This window comes from Parus major, chromosome 3 (genome assembly GCF_001522545.3).
Source record: "Parus major isolate Abel chromosome 3, Parus_major1.1, whole genome shotgun sequence".
Classification (NCBI taxonomy): Eukaryota; Metazoa; Chordata; class Aves; order Passeriformes; family Paridae; genus Parus; species Parus major.
Window position 1 is genome coordinate 47,410,011 of NC_031770.1, and position 27,357 is coordinate 47,437,367.

Consider the following 27,357-nt stretch of genomic DNA (forward strand, 5'->3'; position numbering starts at 1 on the left):
TTCTTACCTTTTTAAAAATAACCTGCACAATTAGCCTGTAACAGAATAATTTCTGTCACAGATTTCATATCCTACAAGCAAGCAAGAACTTATTTTGATAAATCTAGAGAAAACAAGCACTTCATAATTCTTAAATAATTTTTATTACCTAGAAGAAACAGTCCCTCAAACTTAAGAGAAGCCAAAAAATGAGATACATATTGGTGAAAGGGACATCTTTTCCATAGGTCCTGCATCATAATTAGATGCTTGCCCAAAGACAACCCTTCTCAAGTTATTTGGTTTGAAAACTCTCCTGATAAGAGAAAGCTGTGGCTTTGAATCACTAGCAGTAATCTATTAGGATGCTTCCAAGAAATTCTCCTTAAGCCTTGATTATAGAAGGCACTCAAACAAACAAAAACCAAAATCCCCTAAAAAGTTTGTCTACTGGCAACAAGAAAAAAAAGACCTTTTCAAATTACTCTACTGCTGTGGTTTGTGTCTGTTCTCTGTGCTTGGTTAGCCCTTTGCTCCTTAGACAAGGGTGGTTATGGCTGAGGCAACTGAAGTATTTTAAACTTGACATGAGGTACTAAAATTATTTTGCTTGACTTTGAGTCAGACTTCAGCCAGGGAGGCTACGTTTCAGATGAGCACAGCTTCTCTGTATCTCAAACTTCTGAGACCTGAAATGAACTTTTCCCTGTCAGTAAAATGATTGTGACTTTGCTTCGAGCAGTTTTTAACCCAGTTCATGGTGAATTTAATTTTCTTTCTCTAAACTACTCCTGTATTTTTCACAGTGTACACAGTTCTGCTTTGCACTGGTGACAGACTTCACACAGTGGAATATTTACCTTGTGCCTTTGTCCAGCTGCATGGAAAACTGAAGGGAAAAATGTTGAACTTCCAATTAGGTTTTTCAGTGTCCACTAACAAATGGATGTTATACAATACTGCAACAGGAGTAGCCACACCTTTCCCTTTAACACCTCCTTTCTGCTTTTCCTCTTTGTGCAAGATGACAAATGAACTGATTCTCACCATCACTGATGCTTAAAATCTCAGTGACAATTATCACTTCACTTTTTACCACACAGCTGAGATGCTCCAATTCTACTGCTACCTCATTCTTAGCATCTCCAAGACCCTGCTTGTGCTTCCTACAGACAAGCCTATTACTCAGACCCTTATTAACCCCGAAGAACAGATAAAGTCCTGTTCCTTGTCTCATCAAAAGACTCCTCCTCATTCACGAAAAACACAGCTGCAATAGCCATCTTCCTCACCTGTCGATTTGATCATGTCAAGTCACTCTCTCTTTGAAGCCTTCCATTTCTATCACATCAAATTTATGCTTATTGTCAACACATTCAAAGTTTTAAATTGCCTGACCCTGTCCCCTTGTTCCCTTGACCAGTTTTCCTTATGCTCTGAGTTCCCTAGAGCAAAGAATGTTCTCCTTGAACTCTTGTAAAATCATTAATTGTATGACAGAGGTTATTACCACAAATAAATTACAAACAATAAAAAACCCCACCAAACCTCATTTTTTATTTCACTGTTAACCTTCCTACAGCTCAGAGACTAGTGAGATAAATTTCACTTTCCAGTTGACATCTGAAAAATTTCTAAATTATTGGCTTCAAAACCTCCCTTCCCAGAGTACCAGATAAAATTGCAGTATAGAGAAACTGAGTAATGTGCAGAATGCACAACTATTTTTTAAATAACAGAATTGAGGACTAAAGAACCAACATAAATTCTCTCCAAGGGAGGTTTACACAACAGCAAACAATTCTCCTTTGCTTCTAAAAAAGTTCTATAAAGATTTTTATGACTCTATGCACAATATATCACACCATAAACAAATTTCTTTCCCACATCACTCTTCAGAGTAGCCCTCCTTCTTAGGTGTCTCAAACATGGAAGAAAATTTCACAACTGCTTTCACTGCTTCATAAGACTATTCTGTATAGTAACATCGGTACCTTATGTGCTTTTTAATCTACTTTAATACAAAACTCATATTTAAGTAGTACACATGTGTGATCCTTGACTGACTGCAAAGAGAGATTTCAAAACTGGAAAAGCTGTAACATTGTTGCTGTATCTTCCCCATTTTTCATTTCCAGTTTTCCAACACCTTGCTACAGATATTACACAAAAAACCTATTTTATACATGGGCTTTCTGTGGACAATTAGATTCTTTAAAATTACACATTGATAAAAATAAGAGACAATTGTGCGTCATCATCCAACTCTTCTCCAAGCGTATGTCATTCTGAATTTGAGACCAGGGCTAACTAGCTGAAAGGTCCCATATCTGCTCTGAAGCACTTCCCCATAATACTGAAGCACTTCCCATAAGCACTTTATGTGTATTCCAGCTTTCTGTGTGTTAATTAAGACAAGCTAGATTTCCACTTGAGCTAACTTCAATATGTCAACATCTGTAGCAGATTTAGTCCCCTTTTCTGTAGCTGCCTTTACATCAAATGCATGTTATATTTTTATCAATTCCTGGCTTGCTCATGACAGATTTAAACACCTATGACAGCTCAGCACAAAAGGATGTCTCAAGCTTTTAAGAATTCCAGGAAGTGCCACTGGGAAACCTTAGGCAACCACACTGCCCTACAGCCTTCACATATCCCCTGTAACAGTAAAAGCACCTGTTGCTCTTATGACTACTCCCTCCTCTCCTTTTATTACTTAACCATTTCAATTACACACTAAAATTACTCTAAAATGTATATAGCTAATTAAAAAAAAATACAAAAAAATCAGTATCTTAAGTTCATGCAGATATTTTGGGCATGGCAGATGGATTCAAATATGAAAACATGCAGTAAAAAATATTGTGATTTTTTTTTCTTCAGCAGCAGCAAAATATTTTCCCAATCCTGCCACAAGTTCACAACAACTATAAAAAATGCATGATGACTGAAAAATCTGGATGATGCATCTGATTCCCAGATCTCTGCTACTACTCTCTTCTGTGTATCTTTTTTCCTGATCTTGACTTTATTTGCTCCTCTGCTTATGATTCTGGGACATTATGAGCAAACATCTGATGTACACTGCTAATGCAGGAGAAGCTCCCCGTGTTGCAAACTCCATTGCTTTCATCTCAGTCATTTCATCTTCCCCTCATTCTCCTTTGCACCACATCAAGTACTTGTCTAATTCTGCAATGGGTAGACCTTTTTTTCAGAAACAAAGCCTGAGCAGAGGCACTAAAGAATTTCCTCCTGAATTAGCAACCTAAACCTTTAAATGAAAAGTTAGTAGGAGCCAAAGCTGTGGCAAAGGAGACAGGTACAACCATGTGGTTTAGGAGCAGACAGGAGAAACAAGGGAGGAAAGGGAGGACTCATCTCTACACCTCTCAATGAGCTCAGCTGTAACACAGGATTGCACCTCCAGGCTGTGGCTCCAGAGCAGGCTAAGCAGGACAGCTACTGGTTACTGGGACCTGTGTTTCACTGTCCTGGAGTGGTGAAATGCAGATTTGGTGAAAACAAGAACTGTCAAACATGAGTGGGTTATGTGTGGCAAAGGAAGGGTCAGACTGTGACTATGGAGACAACAGTGAGACCAACTTAAATTCCTGTTATGTGCTTGCAAGAGCTTCAGATATTTTTCTGAGACAGGAACTTATCTCATCTGCATTCATATGATACAACTTCAAACTCAATAAGGCCATTAAGTGCAATCACACTGGAAAAATAATAAAACAGATAAAATAAGATGTCAAATTGAACATGTCACTTTATGATGTTTGCTGAACTAGCCACATTCCCAGTAAGTGATAGCATCAAATGCATCACAGATTTGGCTTAGAAAATACCTCAGTATATTTAACCGATCTCATACAGATATTCAAAATGACAGAGTCCAGCATAAAGTGCTTTCATTTTGGAAGATCTATGAGCATCAGGAAGAGAGCTATAAATAATTTATTTTTTTGCTTCCAGACTATTTTTCTTAAGACAGATAGAAGAAATGCATCAATTTAAACACCCTACACTAATGTAGCAATGCGTGGGACCTTGTTTAGAAAACTGATGCTCTTTCTGTGACAATTTGTAACCCTTTTTAAAGGCTCTTCAAAGCTTAAATAAAATCTGACAGTTTTCTTCCTACCATATGTAGAGGTAATGAATCTATCAAGTCTCTTGAGGCAGTCAGCAATTATCTCTGACATTAGATACAACACACTTGCATTTAGCCACACAAACATAATTTTAACTATGGGCCAGAATAATTAAAACTTTCAAAGCTACTATGAAGTAAGGACAGAACAGCTGGCAAAATGAAAACACACTGCAAACAGATTTTAAAACTGCAATGTGCTGATTTTCTCCTGACTGCAGTTGTGGCTGTTAAGGATATCCATCAAGAGATGTTCAGTGAAGCAGTTTGGCCCATTCACCACTGAACAGTTTGTGCACCCGCAGAGTCACTCTCAACAGATTCGATTCTCTCTAGGTATGGGGCACACCTCTGAATGTTTTGGTGCTGCTTTAAACTCACTCTTCCTCGGTCCTTACTCTGACTGCATGTTCCCCTTGTTCCTAGTTTTACCAATTCTGGCTAAAGAAGGGTATTATTTAATCCCCTCTTTACAGGGTTTGGAAATTCTAATTCAAGCCATAAAAATAAATACTGGGATTGCCTACTCTTATCTAATCTCAGTTTCCAGAATCTGAAAATGTCCAGTATTCTAGGGCAGGCAGAATGTCTTGTTTTCTTGTTCTCCAGTCATCTTTGCACAGGGATGGTTAACAAGCTCTTGAATGCACCGTCTCTCTCTGCCAGGTAGAAAGGCTGAGAAGTGTCAGATATTTTTAGTTATTCAGTGATGCTTCCTCAGAAAATTCACTGTCCCTGCCAACTGGGCCAACTTCAAGACACAGCCCAAGCTCAAGATCACCTTGCAATGGCTCTCGGGGACAAGCTGTCAAATGTTCCTCTCAGCAGGTTTTTAAATCTGTAGTACAGTCCTGGGCAAGGTTAGATTTGTTCCTGCAGTAAAACAAGATGGAGACCCTAAGGTAAGACAGTGACAGTTTGACAGAGATGTATCTTACTCTCATCCTTGAAAATTGGTAGTTTCAAGCCTGTATGAGTTAAAGCTACAAAGTGATTTCTGCTATGCAGCCCAATGAGAAGCTTCCCACCTTTTCATCTTCACCTATCAAGTCCTCAAGTCTACATCACAGGAGAAACTTGGCCTGATTTGTCCTCTTTCCTCTCAGAGCAGATATTTACTACAGATAAGCAGCTATTTGTTTCCAAATGACTGCATATGCTAGCCAGACCTGCCTTGTGAGTAACTTACATGCTGCATTTATAGGTCAGCAACTATCTGTGAGCAAACCCAAAGCCACACAAAACCTGCAGCTCTTGATGTGCCCAGTCCTGCTCACATCACCTCCAGTGTGCTTCAGCACAGGTACAAGGTGAGCACTAAACCTCTTCCCCAGCAGTGCTCAGTCCTGCAGTGAAGGACTATGCATATAGGAGAGTAAATTCCAGTTTTACTGTGGAGCTCTCATCTCCATATGGAAACACTGCTCCTTTGAATATACAGGGCCTGTTGTACAGGACTGATACAGATCAGAAACTGCACTGAGACTGGAGGGAGTGGGGGTAGACTAAAAAACAAAAGAGCAAAAAAACCCAAACCCCAAATTCCACAGTGACTACTTACATGAGACAGCATGTCTACACTACAGCAGAGAAACAGAACTCTATTTTAAATTACTTTAATTTCCTTCACCCACTCCCCGTAAGTCATGAGCTAGAGACCCCTGAAGTCAGAGTTTCCTGGCACTGAAGATCAAACCTTCTTAGGCTTTGCTCATTTTGGAAAATCCCTGTTGTCAGCACATGGGAATTTTTCAGTCTTGTTTGAAAAAAGCTGCTTTTAGTCTCAGCTCTACAAGACAGAAGCCTCACCCACCATTCCACAGTTGGATTTATAAACCCACTGCATGTTTGAAATAGACACATATAACCTTACTAAGCTTTCAGAATGGCTATGGTTAAAATTTATTGTGATCACTGCTACAGCTTTCTATTGTTAGAGCATTATGAAAATTAACAGATTTGATGTATACTGTGAAGGTACATGTTAACTTTTGTGCCTGACACAGCAACTGGAGGGAGAAGCAGAACAGTAATTAACTAACTATCTGGATGTTGTGGCAGTGTTAATTAGATACTGCAAAGGCTGATTTAGCTCCACAACAATTTTCACTGAGGTAGTCACTTTAAGCACTTCTTAAAGGGGTCTTTCTGTCAATCATACAAAAATATTCCTGTATTGCTTCTTTTTCTTTCCTCCAAACTGTCATAACATACTTAAAAACTTGGCACACAAAAGAATGAAGATCAAACTATGCCTCCTCTCATTTTCTCTGCAATCAAAACAAATTCAATACTTAAAACGTCAGGCCTATGTGACTTGTGCAGAATGTGTCCCAGCATAGCCATATTTAATTAGTGAATGATTTAACATACTAGGTAGGACAAAGCAAAAGTTCAGTCACTGCTTTCACTCTCTTCCTCAGAGGTGATCCAGGTAAAAACCAAAAGTTTTTAGGAAATCTACGTATTTTCCACTGGTAGAGAAAACAGATCTAAGAAAGCCAGACAGCTTTCTCCAGGAGAATAAAATTGTCAGGCTTCTAGCTCTTATGTACCAAGCATGCAAGATATGTCATGTCCACAATTTGTTGCACTTGTAGCTGGCATTTAACAATGAATTAGGTGGGTGGATAGTTAAATGACAACAAGTACTGTATATCTTTAGCCCTCAAGGAAGAGAGTACTTCAGATCTCCTTAATATGTCTTTTTTTCGTCCTTCTTTCAGGTAATAAATTTTTCCAGGAAAGGGTCAGGCAAGAGTGACAGAAAATCATTTTGATTAGAGAGCTTTTAGGAGTCATGATAGTAACATATCCTGCTATATTCAGCCAGGCTGGATTTGTGCAGAAACCTGCACAATGTAAAAACACAGAAAGATGTGCTGTGGAGGAGAAATAAAAAAACAAAAAAAAACCCCAAACACCAAAACCAAACAAACAATAAAAATCTCCCTAAAACAAAACAACCAAAAAACCAAACCAAACCAAACAAACACTAGAAACAAAGTCTCTGCAAAGAAAGTTTTACCAAAAACATAACCAAAAAGGGAAGGAAAGAGACAATGATACTTGTTTTTGAATACAAAGCTTCCTATATCTACTATAGCACAACTTTCTACCATTTTGTCACATAAAATAGCTACTTCTTTAGACTACTTTAGAACAAGGTGGGGTAAATGTGTTTTTGAATGGCAGTAAACCTTTCAAAAAGCATGGGAGCACATGTGAGGTGACTTGCACCTCTTTCCTTAAAATGTGTTTACCGGAAGAGGTGAGCTAATGCAGGGGGAAGATAAGCAGTGGCAGGTTTAAAGCTTATGATAATGCAGTGATCTAGCTCCAAGGCACGTACAATAAAGCTTCTTCGAAGACTTATTTCATTGCATTCTTTACCAAACAAGGAAATCTCCTCTAATCTGCAAGTAAAGGAAATGACAAGTGTGAACAAAAAAAATGAACTGGTTACAGACTATTCAACCTTAGATTATATTATTCTGAACTGTTAATTAAACTCTTTTTATAGCTCTCTCCCGAGTCTGCCTGGGGCTATACCTTTAAATTACCTTTTAATGGGAAATTGATGTGAACAGCATGCAGCCACAAGACCAGGGAAATGTGTCCCCATTCTTAGGATGTCTGCTGTGCACATCAATGGACATGAGGGGTTCATGTAGAACTGCTACCTCTATTCTTGGCTGAGTGAGGAGACAGCCAATTAATTGGCTGTCAGGAAATGCATACAGCACTGTAACGGATGGAAAATGAGAAAGAGCATACAAATCAGAGAAAAGAACACAAGATAAGCAGGTCAACTATCACAAAAAGTGTGAAAAGGAAAAATAGCTACAGGAAATAGATGAACACAACAGTGGCTCAAACTTTCAATCCACTGTACTTATACTGACGTAAGCTTGGCCAACATGTTTATACATTGACATAAACCACACTGTGATATATTCTGGACTATTTCCAAAAGCTTGATTTACACTTAGAAGATAACCCCTGGTAGCACATGTCAGATGAATGGTGTAAATGAGATTATTGATATGATAAACTGTTACAAAAGAAAACTGAGTGAAACAGCAATGGCTTTATGTTATAGTTTTAAATTAGGAATGTAGGATAACACTAAAGGGGTTATGGGGTTTTGTTTCATTATTATGTCTGTCTTGTTTTGCAGAAAATACAGGTCTGATACAGCCTGTAGCTTTAGCATCTTAAAGCTCTTGTCATTTTCTGCTAAAATGTCACCCATTTTCTGCTGGGTCTAGCCTGAGAAAATCCAGGCGAAATACAATGATATCAAATGCAAGGTATGAATTGCCATAAAAAGGCAAACTGTGTCAAATAGGTCATAAATAGAATGAAACAAAATCAACCTAAATACTGCCCTCATTTTCCATCATAGAAAAATCAGCCTTCACAAATGTATTCAGGGGAAGTCTAACTTGGAATAACAGGACTGACGGAGAACATTTTGAATTCTACAATCCAGAGAAAGACAATGGTCACCATTTTCAAAGAAAGACTTCAAAGAACAAGTATATTTAAAAAATCGCTATCTGACATATAAATGATCAAGGTCTTAATTGAACTTTGGCAGTGATATAAATCAGAATAGCTATCTATGATGGGACCTGAATTCATGGCAGAATTACAGGTCAGGTCACTGCCCCACTGCTCAGACATCCCTGGGACTGGGGAAGTGAAAATATAATGGCTCCAAGGAACAATTACTGAAAGAGTATTTTTTAAAATATGTATTTAGCTGCATTAAATTATTATATCTTTACCTGATATATATATAAAATTTTTAATATATATATATAATATGTATGTATATATATACACTGTATAGTACAAAAGCCAAAAGCCAGTGCATTATTTCAGAGTTTAAGGACAGACTTTATATTTTTATTAGTAAAACAAAAACTATAAACACAAAAATCTTGTTAAAGTTGGAATCATGTTAAAGTTGATGTTTAGACAGGAGTATCAAGAATAACTACATCAGTGCAGCATCATGCTGTGCACTTATGTTCTTAGTAATTTCTAAACAATCATCCCTATTTTAACTAAGAAGCAAGAAGTTAATCACATTCAGCAGAGCAGAAACAGGCCTAAGATCACAAGGCGGAGCATTTTGGTTCTACAACAGCAATACTTATAAAACAACATTAAGGATAAATTAAAATGTTTACTTCATTAAATATTTCTTAAATAGCACCCACATCTTTGGTTTGAATACACAAGGGCTGATCATGAGATTAAAAAAGCACGTAATTCAGCATCTCATAACTAAAATCTCATCCTCCTTTTTTCCTCCTTGAGCAGAGCCAGCAGAAGAAGCAGTAATGATTTGAGATTCCAACAAGTTATCAGCTAATTGATAGTGTCTTATTGGGCAAAAGGAGCAAGGAGGGAAAGGTAGGAATGGGTCACATCCTGCTGACTCAACACAGCTCAAAAAAAGCCCTATATTTGAAGTAGGAAGACAAATACTCATGGTGGATAAATTCCTTCCCATTTCCTCAAAGAAAAGAAATGTGATATTTGCATGCAAATGGCATCCTCATGAATGATCATTTTCATGTATTTCAGGATGTTGACATGTTACCTGATCTTTAAAATTCCTGAATATGACACAGTTGAACCATATTTGTCTCTACTAACATACTGCAATAGCCAAGAAACTGTGTTTCTCTTGAGAGAGTCTCAGCAAAGATAATCAAGTAGCACATAATAAAAAGTTAGGGCCTGATTTCCCCTCCTAACAAAGATGTGTTCTTTTTGAGAAGGTCATGGACCACCCAAAAGATCACAATAAACTATGGACAACTGGCTAAGCTTTTAGCTTACCTAGTAATTTTGAAGCAGGTAGGTGGAACATTTTACCACACAAAATCTACAATGGACAGCTGGAAACAAAGGAATAAGTACACAGCATTTAGACTGCCAAGTGGTTAAAGGCATACAGAGGCATCCAACAGGACATAAACATACCTTGTCACAATTTAAATAATTTAAAATGGATCCTTTTCATGCAGGGGTTAATCAGAGTGCATCCTAACTCTTAAACAACATGATTTTGCTGTTTAATTGCCATGCCCACTACTGCTGATAAAAATTACACCAACAACAGGAAAAGAAACCTTTACAGCAGACAAAAAGCTTTGTCAGTGGTAACACCGAGAAAGTAACTTCAGTCATTACAATTGAAACAAATTACTGAATTATATATTTTATTTAAATTCAGCTCTGGCATCAGACTACTTTAAGATGTAATCTAGCATAGTTAAATTCTGTCAGTTACTTGTTCTTACGCTGTCTATAGGTGGGACATGTTGGAGAAAAAAGATTTCTAAAACACTGTCTCTCACTTCCTCTCCCTGGGAAAGACAAAAAAATACTCAAGGATTCAAGAAGGAAAAGAGGCTGCAGCTGGCTACTGTTTCAAATGGTACTGTGCCACTCTTCCATTCAGCTGTACAAATGCAAGAGACAGAATGAAAAATATTACTGATATTCCCAGTCCACCAAAGTAGAACACACAATTTACTGGTATACACTTTTCTTGGATTTGAATGCTGCTGTCCACAGAGACTTGACAATAAATTTTCCATTTATTTTCCTTATGAAGAGAAAGACTGAAAGAAGGAAAAGAAGGGAGAGGGGATGCACAGACTACCTACAAAAATAATAAAAAACCCTTCAAGATAAAAGCTCATCACTTCAAGCAGCTTTTAGTTAGGATAAATACAAAGCATATTCATTCATCGTCACACTTGTAAAATATTTCTTTAAAAAACTTTACCTATTCTCTTCCTCCTTCAAATCCTCTGCTGTCATATCTACAAGAGCTTGATAATAATGTAGGCAATGCATTATTGCAGAACTATTCATAACCTTGGATTTTACAGTTTAGTATCAAATCGTTGTTAGGACTATACCTTGATTCATAAATATTTTTCCACACATCCTGCATCATACAAATTTCTCTACACATACTATTTCTAATGGAATTGGTTTTTAAGCATGATTTACAGATAGACACACAACTGTAGATATGCATATCTTTAAAGATAACATTTAAAAACTTTAGAACCTCCACAGTGTTGAAAGGACTGTGTCAGGACAAAGGCAGCTGCAGCCTAAGAAGCAAGGGGTGTACATATCCTCAGCACCTCACATGACACACAAATACACTCCATTCTTCCCCTTCCTTCTCCCAGACACCAGCATAGACGCTCATGGTTACACTCTCCTACTAAAGAATGTGTTTGGCTGTCTCAGCAGTTCAGGCATTTCTTTTTACACAGCGATGCCACAGATCAGTTAACAACACTTAAAACTTTAGTCTGATATCTTCAATAGTTATATTAAAAACACCAGCTAAGAAAAATATCAAGAAAAGAACAATGACCTGAATTTTGGATTAGTGTCCAGGTACTTTTTGAATCCCTCAAGGTCCAATCAACTCTCATTTGGTTCATAAATGCTCACAACTGCCTAAGTTTTCCCAGGTGATATTCAATTTAAGTAACAGTTTACTGACTTGATAGGCTATAAAAATCTTTAAATAAAACAATGTATTTAGAATAACATTCTTTATCCATTTGTATGATCTGACTCTTCCTGCTACACACAAGGGGAGAGATGCAGAAGGCATGCAATTCTAAAAGTTTATCCTCATTTCATATTACTCATTTTAAGATTGATACCTGAGGGACTTAAGCAACTGCATAATAAAACATGGCAGAAAGCCCAACAAAGCTATTGCCATTACAAGAAAATAGTCTTAGGCACTAGAGGGAGCATCTGCCTTTACAGTCACTGAACGTTTACATATCCCTACAACATATTCTGTATTATGTGCAAAAATAATTTTGCATCTTGTGTATAAGGTATAAGTCCTACCTTTCCCATGAAAGACAAACAAAAGAAATACTAATATTATAAAAGCAACCCTTTAAATAAATATGCCTTGTCTATTTAACTTATTCAACACTAATTTTAAATTGTTTTCCCAAATTTCAGATTCTGAAAGTAAACCTTTTCTGCAGAATTATCTAAATAGCCTAACAGCATCAGAATACTATGGCTAGCACTGTTCAGGAAATGAAAGCAATGACATTTTACTTTACGGACACAGCTTCAGACTTCTGCAGACATCCACATCTTGGCTGGCTGCCTAGACTCACCATGAGAGAAGGGCATTTCTGGGATGTGATTCACCTGATCAGCTCAAGGCAACTGTCAGAGGATTAACGTGTGAATCATATTCCCCAAGCACCACTTCTATGAACAGCAAAAGTAGCTGAATTCACATGTGGATATGTACACCAGAGATAATAATTCATAAGGTCTGCACCCAAAAACTTAGATAGAACACACTAAGGAAAAATATGTGTGGCAACATCAGTGATTATAAACTGGGGGGGATGGTACAGTGGGTTGCAGTGTCTGGTTACCTGGAGTGTATTGGCACAATGAACTTACTGTACATTTTCTAGTACTGTAAAACACTTCATTCTTGCTATATTCAACAAATTCAGTTAGGAAAGCAAAGATACAAAGAGCAGAAATCCCTTAATACAGCCTGTAAAAAATAAGGAGAGTTTAAACACCTACCAAATTTGCATACAGAACCATTTAAAACACGATTACACTTTCATCTCCTTAGAGTGATGGGAAACAGAAAATATCTGCCACCTATACTTCTCCTTAATGCCTCAGCCTTGCTGTGAATTCCTTTGCTCACTGGCAGGTTTACATACTCCAAGATAGCCCTCAGCTCTCTGCCTGTCTGGATGCTGCTAACAGAAAGACTGCTAAGAATCACAGTCTAGTTTACCATGGCAGCTCAGTAGCCATGGTTTTAATACCAGGCATTATGTTCCCATACTTTGTGCCAGGCCCTGAAGCAGGAAATTCTATTTTCAAATGCATCAAATTGGTACTGCTGCAGTCAAGGTTATGGAATTATATAATTTTAGCTTGTTGTGCAGTTTCTTACTGTTGACTACAATGATCAGCCATGTAAGACAGGATTTAAATTTTGGGAAGAAATAATAACTCTGCTTATGTCCTCCAAAGTACAGTAACTATGATTCTCCTGAATTTTTATTAGGAAGTTCCTCCCTTTTTCCTCTTGACATGAAGGTCCTCGCTCATTGTGAAGGACAATGCATCACAAAGGCAAAACTGCCACAGTTTCTTTGGTTATTCTTCCAAATATACAAAGCAAAGTGATCTCCAATAGGAGTTTCATTGAAAGAACGTAAGAGACCAACAGCCTCCAAAGTCTGCTAAGAATGTTCAAAGCTGGGTTTACAAACCCACTAGTTTTGACTCTAATAAAGCTGAATATAAATTATTGTACCAAAAGGATCTGAGCTCCTTTAAATGTCAGCTCTCTTTGAAAACATTTCTCTTTACACTTCAAACATTTTTGCAGTACTGTAGCAAAGCCTCCAGAAAACTAACATAAGCATTTATCTTTAAAGTAATAATAAAAAAGAATATAGAAAAATCACAGAAATAAAACTTAAAATGTAAAATATTGAAGAGTCAGCCAATATAAAGAGTTTCAGTACATCTGTTATACTGCAGTAATAAGGCAGCTGGAAATTCGCATCAGCATTGAGGTTTGTTGGTCACAAAGATGGTCTAAACTTCAGGGTATCTGACCTGATCATGTATAGGTACAGGGAAAAAATAAATAAAAAAGGGACAGGACAGAAGGAATTACTGTAGGGTCTAGACTTGTCCCAACATGAAACTGGGACATTAAAAGACTAACATTTTAAAGATGAGCAGAGGTGAAGAAATAGGTTTTCATCTTTTTCACTTTCTGCAGTCACTCAGTGTGAGCTTCCGTAAAAACACTCAGCTCCCTCATGTTAGGTACATGATATATTCCTCCCTGTGCAAGAGAACAATCTGTTTTCAAAACATTATGTGAACTCAGATTCACTTGCCAGAAGATGTGTATTTTGAGTAACTAAGAGACACAGAAATTAAAATCTTTGATTCCTGGGTATATGGGAAACATACTGTTGGCCCCATGAGCCTTAAAGGAGAGGTGATAACACTACAAGAATGAAACAACTGTGGAATCAGATAAACCCATTTTTTTTTCCTTGTGAAACAAAAGTTACTGTAATCAGTAATACTATACTATGGAGGCAGAATATTTAAAGTCTAGGAAATTACTCCTTCCCGTTGCTATCTGGTTTTAAATAGCAGGCATAATTCCTTCACTATCAAGTTCCTAAAGACTTGAATATTTTGTTCTGTAAAATGTCTGAATTTTAAAAAAGCAGCGAAAAAGACATGTATGAAAAGCGATTGGTTCTGATCCACAAACTTCATTCTGTTTAACTGAGACCACAAACCAACAGCTCTATCCTGTGCTGGGTGAACTAAAAGATACAGAAGACCACACTCAGCCTAGGACAATGAATAAGCCAAAGTCACGCTTATGTCTCCAAGATGTATTAAACAGTTTAGAAGATGCTTCATAGCACACATCAGCTCCTTCCCCCAGTTAGCAGACAGTTTCACCCCCCAAAAGCACCACAGCAGTGTTTGTTTGGTCCACAGGCTCCCTCCCAAGCACAATGCATTGTACATCATGTTCTGAGAGGGAAGGCTATGGATTACATATACCACTTCACTCCTCCTCCATTTCTTGTGCTTTGTAGAGTAAGGGGGAAAAGAAAAAAAAACAAAAAACACTGTGGAGAAATTGAATTCCTTCCATGTTTCAAAAACAAAGCTTCAGCTATACATAAAAGGTCTAATTGCTGGTGGTTTTTTGGTTTTGGTTTAGTTTTTTTTTGTTTTTTTTTTTAATTTAACAGTGAAATCTGCTAAGGCTGTATCTCTTCAGAAGGAGGCTGCAGATAGTTACATTTTTGGAAGTTCTGAAAATACATATTAGAGCCCTCTAACCATTTTCTTTACAAATTGTGGAACACCTTCTGTATCAGAAGCAATCCATAAATATTCATTACTACTTTATAAATATGTATTGTGTTACAGATGAAGAAAACAACTGAGTAGAAGACCTCATAATTGTTATGGTCCCTTATTGAAAAATGAAAAAAACCCCACATAATTCCACAGGGAATTACTTGACATGTAAGTGTAGAAAGATAGTACAGCAAAACAGTTTCTAGTTCTTTGTACTTGAACATAGCATTTGTAGGCTTTGGGCTTTGTCAGGTTGGGCTTTTTTTTCTAATTATTTATTTAGGTTTGCATTTTGTTTTTGTTTTTTTTTTTTAAAGTTCTGTTTATTTTATACTGAGGTAAAAGGAGTGCAGAATGAGCTGCTTGGGCTGTTGGGAGAAGAAGACTAGATAGGGCAGTTTTGTATTCATCCACATGGCAACCATGCTCATGCAAGTCCACAGCACCTTGCACCTTGATTATTGGATTATTTTTCTTTCTAAGACTGGGAATTGCAAAAATGCTCAGTTGTGATCACTTCCTGAAGCTATTGCTTTGAGTATGCCACTCACATATTGCATCTCACATTTTCTATTAGACTGAAAAAAGTGTAGACACATGACTGTAATTTTATGCAAGTTCTTATCAAGCAAGCTAATCAGCTATTTGAAGCCTGGCTGTATACTTTGAAATTCATAACTACAAGAAAAAAAAACTGGTTGGTTCAGCTTCCCTTAGATAAATATGAAGGTTTTAAAATTTATTCTTGTCATCTAAAACATTCCAAATTTAAGAAGATATGCACAGATCAGCCAGGAGCTGCACACTCCTCAAATGCTAGGCAGAGTCACTGGTGAAAGAATCCCCAGCTGTTCAGCACTGAGCTGACGTGAGCTGTTGGAAAAGTAACACACAGGTCCATTAGTTTAGGCTATGGAATCCTGGATGTTAAGTGAAAACACCAGCAGCCTGAATCAACAGAGAGGAAGAAAACACCTGAAGCTCAAGACTCACCATCTAGAAAAATGAAGTTACTAACACTTTGCTTTAGTGCAGAATTAGAAGGCAGAATAACAGATTGTGTATGACTCTTAAAATAAAATTGAACAGTGATAACATCAGTAAATAGCAAGTATTTCTTATTTTAAAAATAGAGGAATGAACAAAATTATATTGAAAGAAGGATGCTCATCACTGGGAATATCACCTATACCTCAGTCCATCAATTAGACATTATCCAGCTGTATATTTTTCTATGCAAAATGGTGTCTTATAGATATTGAAGATTTCTAAGCAATTATTACCACATGTGTTGCAGGCTGCTTTCCCAAAGGTGAGTGTAAGAAAGACTAAGAATCATAATATAAGCAAGGCTTAAAGATGGGGAGTTGAATCACCTCCATGCCCAAGAACACAGCCTTTGGACTCTGTCTCTTTGATGCCATTTGTAATGGTCATTGTCGCCTTTCCCAGGGTTAAGCCTGAAGAATTTCCAACCCACAAGGCAATTTCTAAACAAATACGGTGCTGCAACTTGGAGAATCCAGCTCAAAGCGAGCTAGTCTACTCCAGAAAGAAAACTGTAAAAAAAGACATTTTCAGGAGAAACTTGAGTTTTTCTAACATCCTTATGCGTATTCCATCCATGTAGCTTTACATATGAACAGTGGAGGAGGTCTCCTTCATAATACTTCATAACATCATTCTTTTATTATTTTTTTTCCACACAGAATTACTTCCAGACTAGGGAGCTCTTTAGAAAAGCATGAAAAACACCAGGTAGGCCAGAGAGAAGGGCCATCACCAAGAACATTACAAAAAGTGACATGGTGACAGTCTGTGACTGTATCTTCTATGCAAAGCACTACCGGAGTGAAGCTTTACAGCAGGCAGTCAGGGTTAGAACCCTGTCGTTCTATGGAACCACCTATTCCCTTGTGGCAGAGGACGGTTTGGGCTGTACATCTTCAATTTTCAGGAGAAAAACAGCACTTCCATCTAAATATAACATAACACTGCTGTTTAATATTCTGCAATTTAAATGAAAACAACAGCAGACTTTGCAACTCAGTAACCTGAGGTTCTAAATTAATGAACATGGGATGATGAGAGGGGAATATAAATGAGAGGGCTCAGCACTAGGATTCCCATAAATAAAGATCCAAGGATTTGAGAAACAATTTACAAAAACAGCTGATTGTTTCACTGCTATTTTTCAGTAAGGACTGGAAATACAGTGCTATTTTCTGACAATCCACTGATGTAGATCTTTATTGAAACTAAGTGTCTCATTACAAAATGAAAAGATAATTTACTGGGAGTTTATGAGTAAGAAATTATTTTACACTTTCTAATCTCCCTCCCATGCAAACACCATAAATGTCTCATTGTTCGCCCAAGAGCATGTCTCTCGTGGAATATAAAGATGATGCTTACAGCAGCATTTTGAGCCAGTTAGTAGTTAATCATATGTAAAACTGTTAAAAAACTAGGGGACCAAATAATTTTTAAACCTCCCTCATGCATCCTGTAATTGTGCTGTGGGAGTCTGACAGGCTGATGAATACTGGGTCAAAGTTTTGCAGAACACATAGCGTTTAGGTGACTGAGTAGGTAACACGGTAATAACAGCATGATAATTACAAGGAGAAAAGGCTTAAGGAAAAGCCTTACAGAAAATGCAGACATGAAAACATCTCCCTCAGCCAGGAAAGAGAACCAAGGGCTTTAAAATTCAAGTGTCAGGGCAGACTCACAGAACACATGAAGGCCAAGCACTGTATGTTGTATTTAACATACCTTCTCAGTATCATATTGAAATGGGATGCAAAACTTGTCTACAACATCTCATGAGATTTTTCCTGTTCATCAGAACCAACTGCCACTTCATTTCTTAATTCTTTGGACTCCCATTTGATTCCTCTTTTGGGCTGATGTCATTGCCACTCAAACAGATATAACATAGCCTGCAGCTATTACATATTCAAACCCTAATTAGAAAATTAGAGTAGGAGGCAAGACACACTCTCACAGGAGCACATGTATTATGGTGACCAGAGAAGCCCTGTTAATCACCACTAAAGGATGGCCTCCATGTTCTGAGCAAAGTCTCTGGATTCTGACCCATGTGGAGTCTGTTATGAAGGGGTTTCACCTTATCTGTCTTTTAAGCAAAGGCTCTAGGGACTTGCCCATTCTTGCATGCACTCAACAAGAAGGCAGAAGTCAGGCAACTTAGCATTAGCCCTATCATCACGTCATGGAAGCTGCTGCTCATCATACAATTTGCTCTAAGACTGATGATCCTGATGATCTTACATTTCATTAAAAAAAACCCATCCCCAAAACAAACACCCAATAAAAACTGGACCACAAAAAAACCCCAAAAACACAAAGCCAAACCAAAACCCAAACAAAATGAAAAAAAACCCCAAACCAAAAAAAACAAAACAACAAAACCCTAAACGATCCCCAACCCATCTTTTACAATAAGGGTAACAATCCCTAAAAGATTGATTCTGTGCCCATTTCTGCCCAAGAGGCTGAGTTTTGTTGGTTTGCTTCAAGCACACCACAGTTAGCAGTGCAGCACCATTGGCTCAGCATGAGCAGCCTCTGAATCCTTGGCTGCCTGCACCTCTCAAACATGAAAAGAATTGTATGACTTCAACAATCAAAAGAGCATTTGAAAGCCCCACTGATTCCCCTACTACATGAGGCAATAAAACACAGTGTCTCAATCTCCTCCTGAAATCACTTATATTTTGAGCACAATTTATTCCTAAATTGTTTTTCTATGACTAACTGGTTGAAATGAAAATTCCAATGTTTTAGTATGAGTTACCTATAAAGTAACTCAAAAATGAACCGCATTCGCTGGCTTTCCCAAAAAGAAACAAGGGACAATGAGAAGCTTAAAATCAAAACTAATTCACTTGGGGTGTTGGGAGTCCTGTCAACCTTACAATGTGAGATTTTGCAGTTTAGTAGCATGGCAATATACATAAAGCCAGACAAATACATTTTTCACAATATTTTTTTAATGTGTCTCAAATAAACCTAAAATTATTATTCGTGGACATAAGTATGCCTGATAATTTGCAGAGTATCTGGCTATTAAGTGTGGAAACTCACTTTTCAACTTGCACAGCACTGAAGAAAATCCCAGTTTACACAGTTTATTATTTATTTTTCACATTTTGGGAATGAAAGGAAGGAAAATTTGTAAAAATAATATCATATTCAGAACTCTGGAAATGCAAAAGAACAGGTCTAAAATCTAACTCGATCACACAAGTGAAAAACACATCTCTACTTACTACTCAGCTGGCAAAGACACTGTTTGTGTGAATGCCAAAGAAAATTAAATAATATTCATTTGGAAGCCATTCAGGGTTTCATTTCACATGATTATAATAAATTAAATGCAGACAGTATTCACAGCATCAAAGGACTCAATCGAAATAAAACAATGCAAAAACAGGCAAGAAAGCTTGATGATTTAAATACAAACAATTCTATCACAAAGCAAATAATTTTCAGTGACACAGCTAGGAGAAAATAGGTAAACCCCCTACATTATACGCTTGGCCTTTTAGCTTTCTTGCACCTACTGTAGAATGAACACAGTTTGTTTGAAAATATATAATAGTATGTTAAAAAGTGAAACAGACTTGATTGACAGAAAGGGACAGGGATTAAAATCCCCGAGGTTTACTAGCCTAAAGGCAGCCATGACAAACTGCTGCCAGTTGCCCAAAGCCTGCACAGCTACTCAAGCACACAATCCTCAAAATAGTCATATGTGGCTGAGGACAATCCCTGCTGTGCAGAGCTGAATTTCAAACTGGGCTCAAGAGAAGGGAAAACATCAACACAATCACACACCAGTCACTCACATCTTACATTCATTATCAGGTTTTTCAAAGGAATCCCCAAGGCAGCTATATTTCACAGAATTGAAGGTCTAAAATAAAAGAAAAGGAAAAGAAAACCAAAGCAACTCCCTCTACTCAAAACTGTATTTATTCTATTTTATAAATGGGCAATAAAACATATGAAATAAAATTGCCCAAGTAGACTTCAAGATAATTTTTTTTTTTTTTTGGAAAGTGAAAAATAAAAACTAAGAGAATACATAACAAGAATAACACTGCTACCAGGCAATTGAATGCCATCCAATATATAAATTCTTAGCCAAATACTGTATGATTACAGCTTATTTTCCAGGAAAGCCTGCGAAGAAATTTTGATTTGCTGTACAGAAAAGCATAGCTACCCTTCTTGTCCTTTCCTCTATGAAAATTCTATGTATCATTTCAAGTAAGTACCAAGTATCAGCAGCAGGATGTGATATGTTAATGTGTTCTAATTTTGATTACTTCAGCAGAACTGATGTGTGAAGAAATTAAAGTCTGTGCATTAGACAGATTAATAGAGTCTGGGATGAATAAAATACGCAATTAGAAAACTGTTTAAATTAAGAAGTGAATTTGCAGAGAGGAGGGCACATTACATTCATGTGAATGGCAATCTACTGACTTTTTGTGTGTTTTCTGGTGTCGGACTGAAATTTTCTTTATTATGGTATCCTGGAAAGGGTTGGAAGAAATTAATAAAGACTTCAGAAGGATTTATCCATGTTTTACTTATCTAATGTGCTTCAAGAAAGCCAGTGCTAATCAAAAACAAGGCAACATTTAGTAGTTCATGCAGAGAGTAAGCAATCAAAACACACACATCTTATTGGTTACATGTTACATGTGCAGATGAGAATGTTAAGTACAGTCTGCGAGTTGTTGGTTGTATTTAGGTTAGTTTTACTTCAAGACCTCCACAGTCCTCAAACAGCCCTGCCCTAGTGGGAACCCTTCCTTCAAATTGCCCTTTTACACTGGTGGGAAGTATTTAATAAAAGCCCCTGAGATTAAACAGATCAGAACAGTTAGTGAGACTGACTGCAGCCAGCAATGTCACTGTCATTACTCCATTCAATGCATCACCCATCATTCTCACAAAGGAAATGTGGCAACCAGCAAACCCTGGTTGTGTCGGGCACAGATGGGAAAGCTCCCTCCCTCTGCTAATTGTCTGGGAAGGAAACTCATTAAATAGCGTTTTTCACCTGTCACAGTCCAAGAGCAAACTCAGCAGCCCTCTCAGCTGCCACTTGTAGGGTAAGGCATAGCTGATGCTACACTGGGCTCTCCCTCTGCTACTGAATAAATGCCCTCTTTCTCAACACAAAAAAGCAAAGCACCATCCTTCTAACAATTAAGCTCCAGTAGATCCCAGTGTCATATGCACCATTAAGTTCTATCAGCACCCCAAACAAATGCTACAATTCCTGATTTTCATAGGCAGTAAATCATGAATAATCTAAAGGATGAAGTCTGTATTTTTTTAGGGTTCTTTTTCCTCCTTGTTTGAAGCTCTGTCAGCCCAATGAAGCTTTATGAATTTATTTTGACATAAAAAATAAGAAAATACATTAATTGTTTTCAAATTACTTTTTCTTAAAACAGGCCCATTTTTATTTGCACTGGCTAGAAAATAGAAGTAAAAATATAACACAGATTTTTTTCTGCTTTGTGCTCTGTTTTGTTTTACTGTATAATATAATAGCAGCATAATTTTGTAAAATTCAAAGAACCAAATGCATGTACAACATTAATGTGAATCCAAGATAGACCAGAAAATATTTAACTTCTGTGTCACACTGGTATAAAACAGAACAGGATTTGGCTTTTGGCTAGAATTGTTAAAATAGTTCCTACACACTTGTACTACTTCATTGGGTTGTGAAATTTGCCAGTGGACTTAGAGAGAAAATAATCACTACACCTAAAAAAATTGTATACAATTGCAATGTTAGGTTCAAACAGAGTAGATATTGAAACTCTAACAAAAGAGTAAAGCACTGTAATTATGTATACTCATATAGAGACAACACTGAGGGGAAAAAAAAGAAAAAAAAAATCCCAGAGTTATTCATCTTCACAAAAAATAATACGTGCAGCTACATCAGAGTACAACAGCACTCAGCAGGAATGCACAGTTCTTACAGAGACATGAGTGGAGAAAGAATAGCAAAGAGTTTTAGAGATGGGGTTTGTTCAGGCTCCAAAGCAGACAGTGTGCCCTTCCCCAAAATACAGTCTTAAAGGGAGTCGCACCAGTTTTCTGTCAAGCAGCTCAGCTAAGTGGGAGAGTGGACATAAATCAAATCTATAATCAAAATTTCTCCCACTGCTGCTTTTCCCTGACCTCTCCCACTCCAAAGAAAACCTCACTAATGCTTATCTGTACTTCTGTATATCATGGTTGGGCTCTCCTGGACACAAACCTGTCCTTGTATTTTAAATGGTTTGCAGGAAAAACAGATTTTACTTCAAAGTAATGCTGCTTTCAAAGAGCTCCTTAGCTACCAATCTATTTTAATTTATGATTTGCATGCCAACTCTAAACCACAGAAGAATTTTCTCTCACAATGACTGGAGATAAATAATGCAGAGCATTGACACTGAAACTGAAAGAAGAATTAAGGAAAACAGTCCCAAAATTAATGCTATTGATAGGAACAGTGCCATGTGGCATGGTTTTCAAAAGGACTGGTTCCAATACCTCAGCCACTTTTCTAATTAAGCATGTTTTTAAAGTGCTGTTCTCTTTATCCTTTGAGTCCTTACATAATACAACAAATTAAAAATTTGAGTAAGTTTATTCACTTTCTGCCTTAGCTGTAGATCTGTTTTAGAAAAAATAATGAAGAACAAATGGATGCTTCTTCCTTTTAGTAAAATACTATTGATATGGAAGGAGGGGTGATGGCTTTGTAAAACCAGCAAAATAAAAAGTGAGAGCAGTGCATGTCAGCCCAACAGCCCTCTATAAAGTCTGTTTTCCATTGGCCTCATGATGGGCAGTTTAAAGAAGGAACATGATGGGAAGCAGTGAAGGAGTTCTGTAGGTCTTCATGCTGAACTCTAGCCAAGTATGGAAAGCTGCATGTGAGACTGTCACTGGTCAGTCCAAAAGGAATGCAAAGGAAAGATGTCCCCAAGAGCAGATTTGCACTAGAGCTACCCAGTGCAAAAGCACGATGCTAACAAATGGTAAAGGATCACAAATAACAAGGAAAGACAAGTATCTGTGTAGTAAAGAAGGAGCAAATGAACAGACTCAAAGAGCAGCACAGTCCATGCAACAGGTCATGAAGAGGACATAATATGCAGTAACTCAAAAGAGGGTAAGAAAAGCAAGCTTCCTCTGCAGATGAAAAAGGATCAAGGCCTACAGAAAAGCCAGGATGAAACTAAATTTATCTTCATCTTTTTCTGCCAGCTCCAAGAGCTGCTGCTGAAGTAACTGGAAAACAAATGAGTAAAATATGAAGAGAAACTCCCCAAAATGTAATTTTCATACTCACAATTCACACTTTACTGTTTTCCTACAGGGTAGAATTCAAGACCATGCTGCTTTTATTTTTCTTTAATTTCTTTCCATAAGATATGATGGTAACCATCATCAGGTTAGACAAATTTGTTGCACAGACTAAATTTGCCCATTTTTCTATTTTGGGTTCTACTTTCATTGACAAGTCTCCAAATAAAGTTATTGTGTAAGCTCTTTGGGCTCTGTAAAGATTGCCACAAAGTTATAAAACATTCAAAAGAACACACACAAACCCCCACATTGTGAAAGTTACTTAGTCATTGTCATCCCACTTGAAATGTTTTGTTTCTTGCTTCAGATGGTATATTCCCATTATGTTCTCAGATGTCAGACATGTCTCATGAACACAATGCTGTCAAACTATAATGGACAAAGAATTTTTTATTTTTTTTCCTGTAATGTGTTTTGCTTGTATGAAAACCTGGGCCAAGTATCTACTAAGTTATATCATTTCCTTCAGTGAAACTAACTTACAAGGAAAATGAATCATGGGAAAGACAAAGACGATATCAGCTATTCTATATCCACCCTGTTCCTTCCTGTATCTGTGCCTGGAAAAACCGAGCAACTTAGTAACAATAGAGTAAAATCTGACCTGCTGTAATGCCATTGAAGCCAACGATGTTACAAGTATGAATGAAGTTGGGGCAGCATCAATTTAATTTTTAGCATTTCCCAAGTCTACTCCAACATGTAAAGGTTTTCCAATTACTTGACAATATGAAAATAACCTTTCTGTTAAAAGCACATTATGCTGTATCCATTCTAACTGGAAATGTGCAGGAAGGCAGGAGGCATACCACAGCCTTAACACTAAGTTCATGCTTCAGGACAGTAACAGAATAAATGCTCTAACAAGCTGCATGACGAATTAGTAGGAACAGCAGCAATGTATTGCCACAACCAAACAAAATCCCATCTTGTTTGCTTCACTGAGAACACAGACTTTAGGATAGGAGGGACAATATCATAGCTGTGAATAAGTAACAGGACTTAGTCCCTTATTACTTATTTGTGAATAAGTAATAAGGGACTTTTTATCATAAGTCCCTGTGTCAGGTATTTTCATGCATTTTCTTAGGAAGGTCATCTTTGGGACAAAATTTCTATGCTTGATGTGTTCCCATGATTTCTGAGGGTAATCTGTCATTCTCATTAAACTGCATATAAAAAAACCCAAACAACCAGAACCCCAAAACAACAACAAAACAACCAAAAATCCCTCAAACAAAACAAAAAACCCACAGCAAACACCTAAGCATAAATATGCTCTATCACCAATACACAGATTAAAGGATTATACAGCTGGGGTTTTTTCTCACCAATTAACTATCTCAAAAATTAAATTATTTTAAATCTGAAATTTACTACCTATTTTATCCTCATTAAAAGATGAGCCATATAATGAAAGTTTACAATAATGGCTCTGCAGGTTGTTTTCCTGCACACTGTCTCACTAAATACATGCTGCCTCTAAAGTCAGCAATTCTCCAAAGTTCATAGGTATGCATAGATAGAGAGGGTACAAAAATTTTTGCAAAAAGAAAAGGTAAGTATGTAGGCCTGAATAACAAGTTGTGCTGACAGACAAATGATGAGAGATTTTTTTTTTTTTGCTACTTTTGGAATTACTTAAAGATTTTTTGAAGGGTGTTATTATGATGAGCAGAAATCATAATAGTTTTGGGCTTGTTTGTTTCTTCTTACCCCAGTGAAGAGCACATGATTTCCCAGTGCCCCCTCTACTGCCAACACATTCTCTCTTGTGCAGCGTATGAAAATAAAATCCATTCCCATGTAAATCATACCTACTGTTTCAATTTGGTTTCAGAGAAATTGCATGCCACCCTACCTCAATATTATATAAAACTAAATGCTCATTTGAAATATCTCTGAAAATCTTGTTTAAGTACTACCATTATTTAATATGTGTTCATAAGGCTGTAGCATGGTGTGTAGTATTACATCCCTGGATTGCTCTCCCTGAGCAGTGCCATATGACAAACACCTTTCTCTTGGCTGAGCCACCACTGCTATCTACAGTTTCAAATCACACCAGACATGGAAACTTCTACTCCATCTTTTAAAATTAGGCTTTTATATCCTTGCTGTTGAAAACTGATTTTAGATGAAGAATGTTTAGGCATAAAGACTACTGTGGAAGTCTACCAACCTTTGCCAACTGGAAAAAAGTTTTAAGCTAACAAATAAGGAAGAAAGTAGATGGATTAGGTATGATATAAAAACAAGTATAGTTCAAGACAATTACTGATTCCAAAACATGAGTGTATATTTAACAGCTTTAAAGAGAAAAAATCTTTTATAACATAACAGGAGCAAAGAGACCATTCACACAGTGCTCTTACATATCCAAAGAGCACTTGACTCAATCTCGCTATCCTTGACAACAAATGGCTCAAACACAAGTTGTTGGTGTTTTGCACTGTGCACTGAGCTGATGCTCCAGAGACCAATGACCCAGAGGTGTTTTGCACTGTGCACTGAGCTGATGCTCCAGAGACCAATGACCCAGACCTGTCACCTTGTGCCTCAGTTTCCCAGTCTTCCAAACAAAGGCCAGTAGCAGTAACTTTACTGAATTGCTTATGAGTTACTCAGGACAAGAACTGCAAAAGCAAGGAGCTGGGTGATGTAGCAAGTAGCGCTATGTCACATGTTTTCAATCACACAAGCTTAACTACTCAGGATTAAAATACAGCCTTGTGCAGGGCAGCCCTGCAAATAAACTGCTCTGGACCTTGTTAAGTGCCTAAAATGGAATTTTTTCTAAGTTTGCAGTCAATTCAGGTCACAAGCAAATAGGATGCAGTTTCACAGCCTCAGAAAGAGGGACACTGACTCAGTTTAAATTCTGTTCCTTGTGCTCCAGTAGAGTATAAAGTGTACTGTATTTGTGTTGTTGAAGCATAAATCCTCTGATGTATTACATTGAGTGAAGCAGAGCACAAACTCATCTGAAAATATGTGCTCCTTTCTCCAGTTACTTAGGTGGAGGACTTTTATAGATCCAGTTTCTATTCTTGTTTTTCTACCAGCAACTGTAGAAAGTCAGCTGTAAAAAGGACTTCTCTATCCCCACAAAGCCATTCTCTTCTTTTCAAGGTTGCTTGCACTGTCTTAGAAAACAAATCTGAGCCATGCACTGAGTGTATAACAAGGGCTGTAGTGCATCTCTTCATTTAATATGATACCATAAAATTTGGTTATTGTATTCCAAGCAAAATATCAAATCTAAAGATCTTACATAAAAAGCGCAAGCCTTTACACAAAAACCTTGTGTAAGGAAAACAGAAGAAATGCAAGAAATAAATAAAAATGTGAGGGATAAACAGTAATAGTTATGGTTTTAGGTATTTGTCAGGGACTACCATACTAAAAAAAACAGTAGGGAAAAAATGTGGTTTTAAATTAATCCCATAAATGTAATGTGGCAAAGAATACAATACATTGCCAATTAAAAAGGCAACAGCTCAGTCAAAATAGCAGTAGATGTACTCCCTTCAAGTATCTGATAAAACAATGTTAAAGCTACAACAGCTCGATTCCAAAGCATAGCTCTATGTGTCCAGAAATTTATCACTGGCAAAGACATAAAGAAATGAAGGCAGGCAGCCAACATTTACTGAAGGGAAATAAATAACAGTACCTAAAATGACTCCAAATATACACAGCAATATAACCATAATTTTAGATTAAAAAAAAAGTATCTAATAAAGGAATGCTTACAAACAGCTTCAGCCAGAAATCTTGCTTTTTACTTTTTACCCATATAACACTTGCATACA

The 27,357-nt window shown here is 37.1% G+C and overlaps 1 protein-coding gene across 3 annotated transcripts in view; it reads right to left on the reverse strand.

The window, feature by feature from the left end:
* Positions 1-27,357, reverse strand: part of LOC107201978 (SAM and SH3 domain-containing protein 1) — a 533,641-nt gene that overhangs the window by 430,926 nt on the left and 75,358 nt on the right. The window lies entirely within an intron of this gene.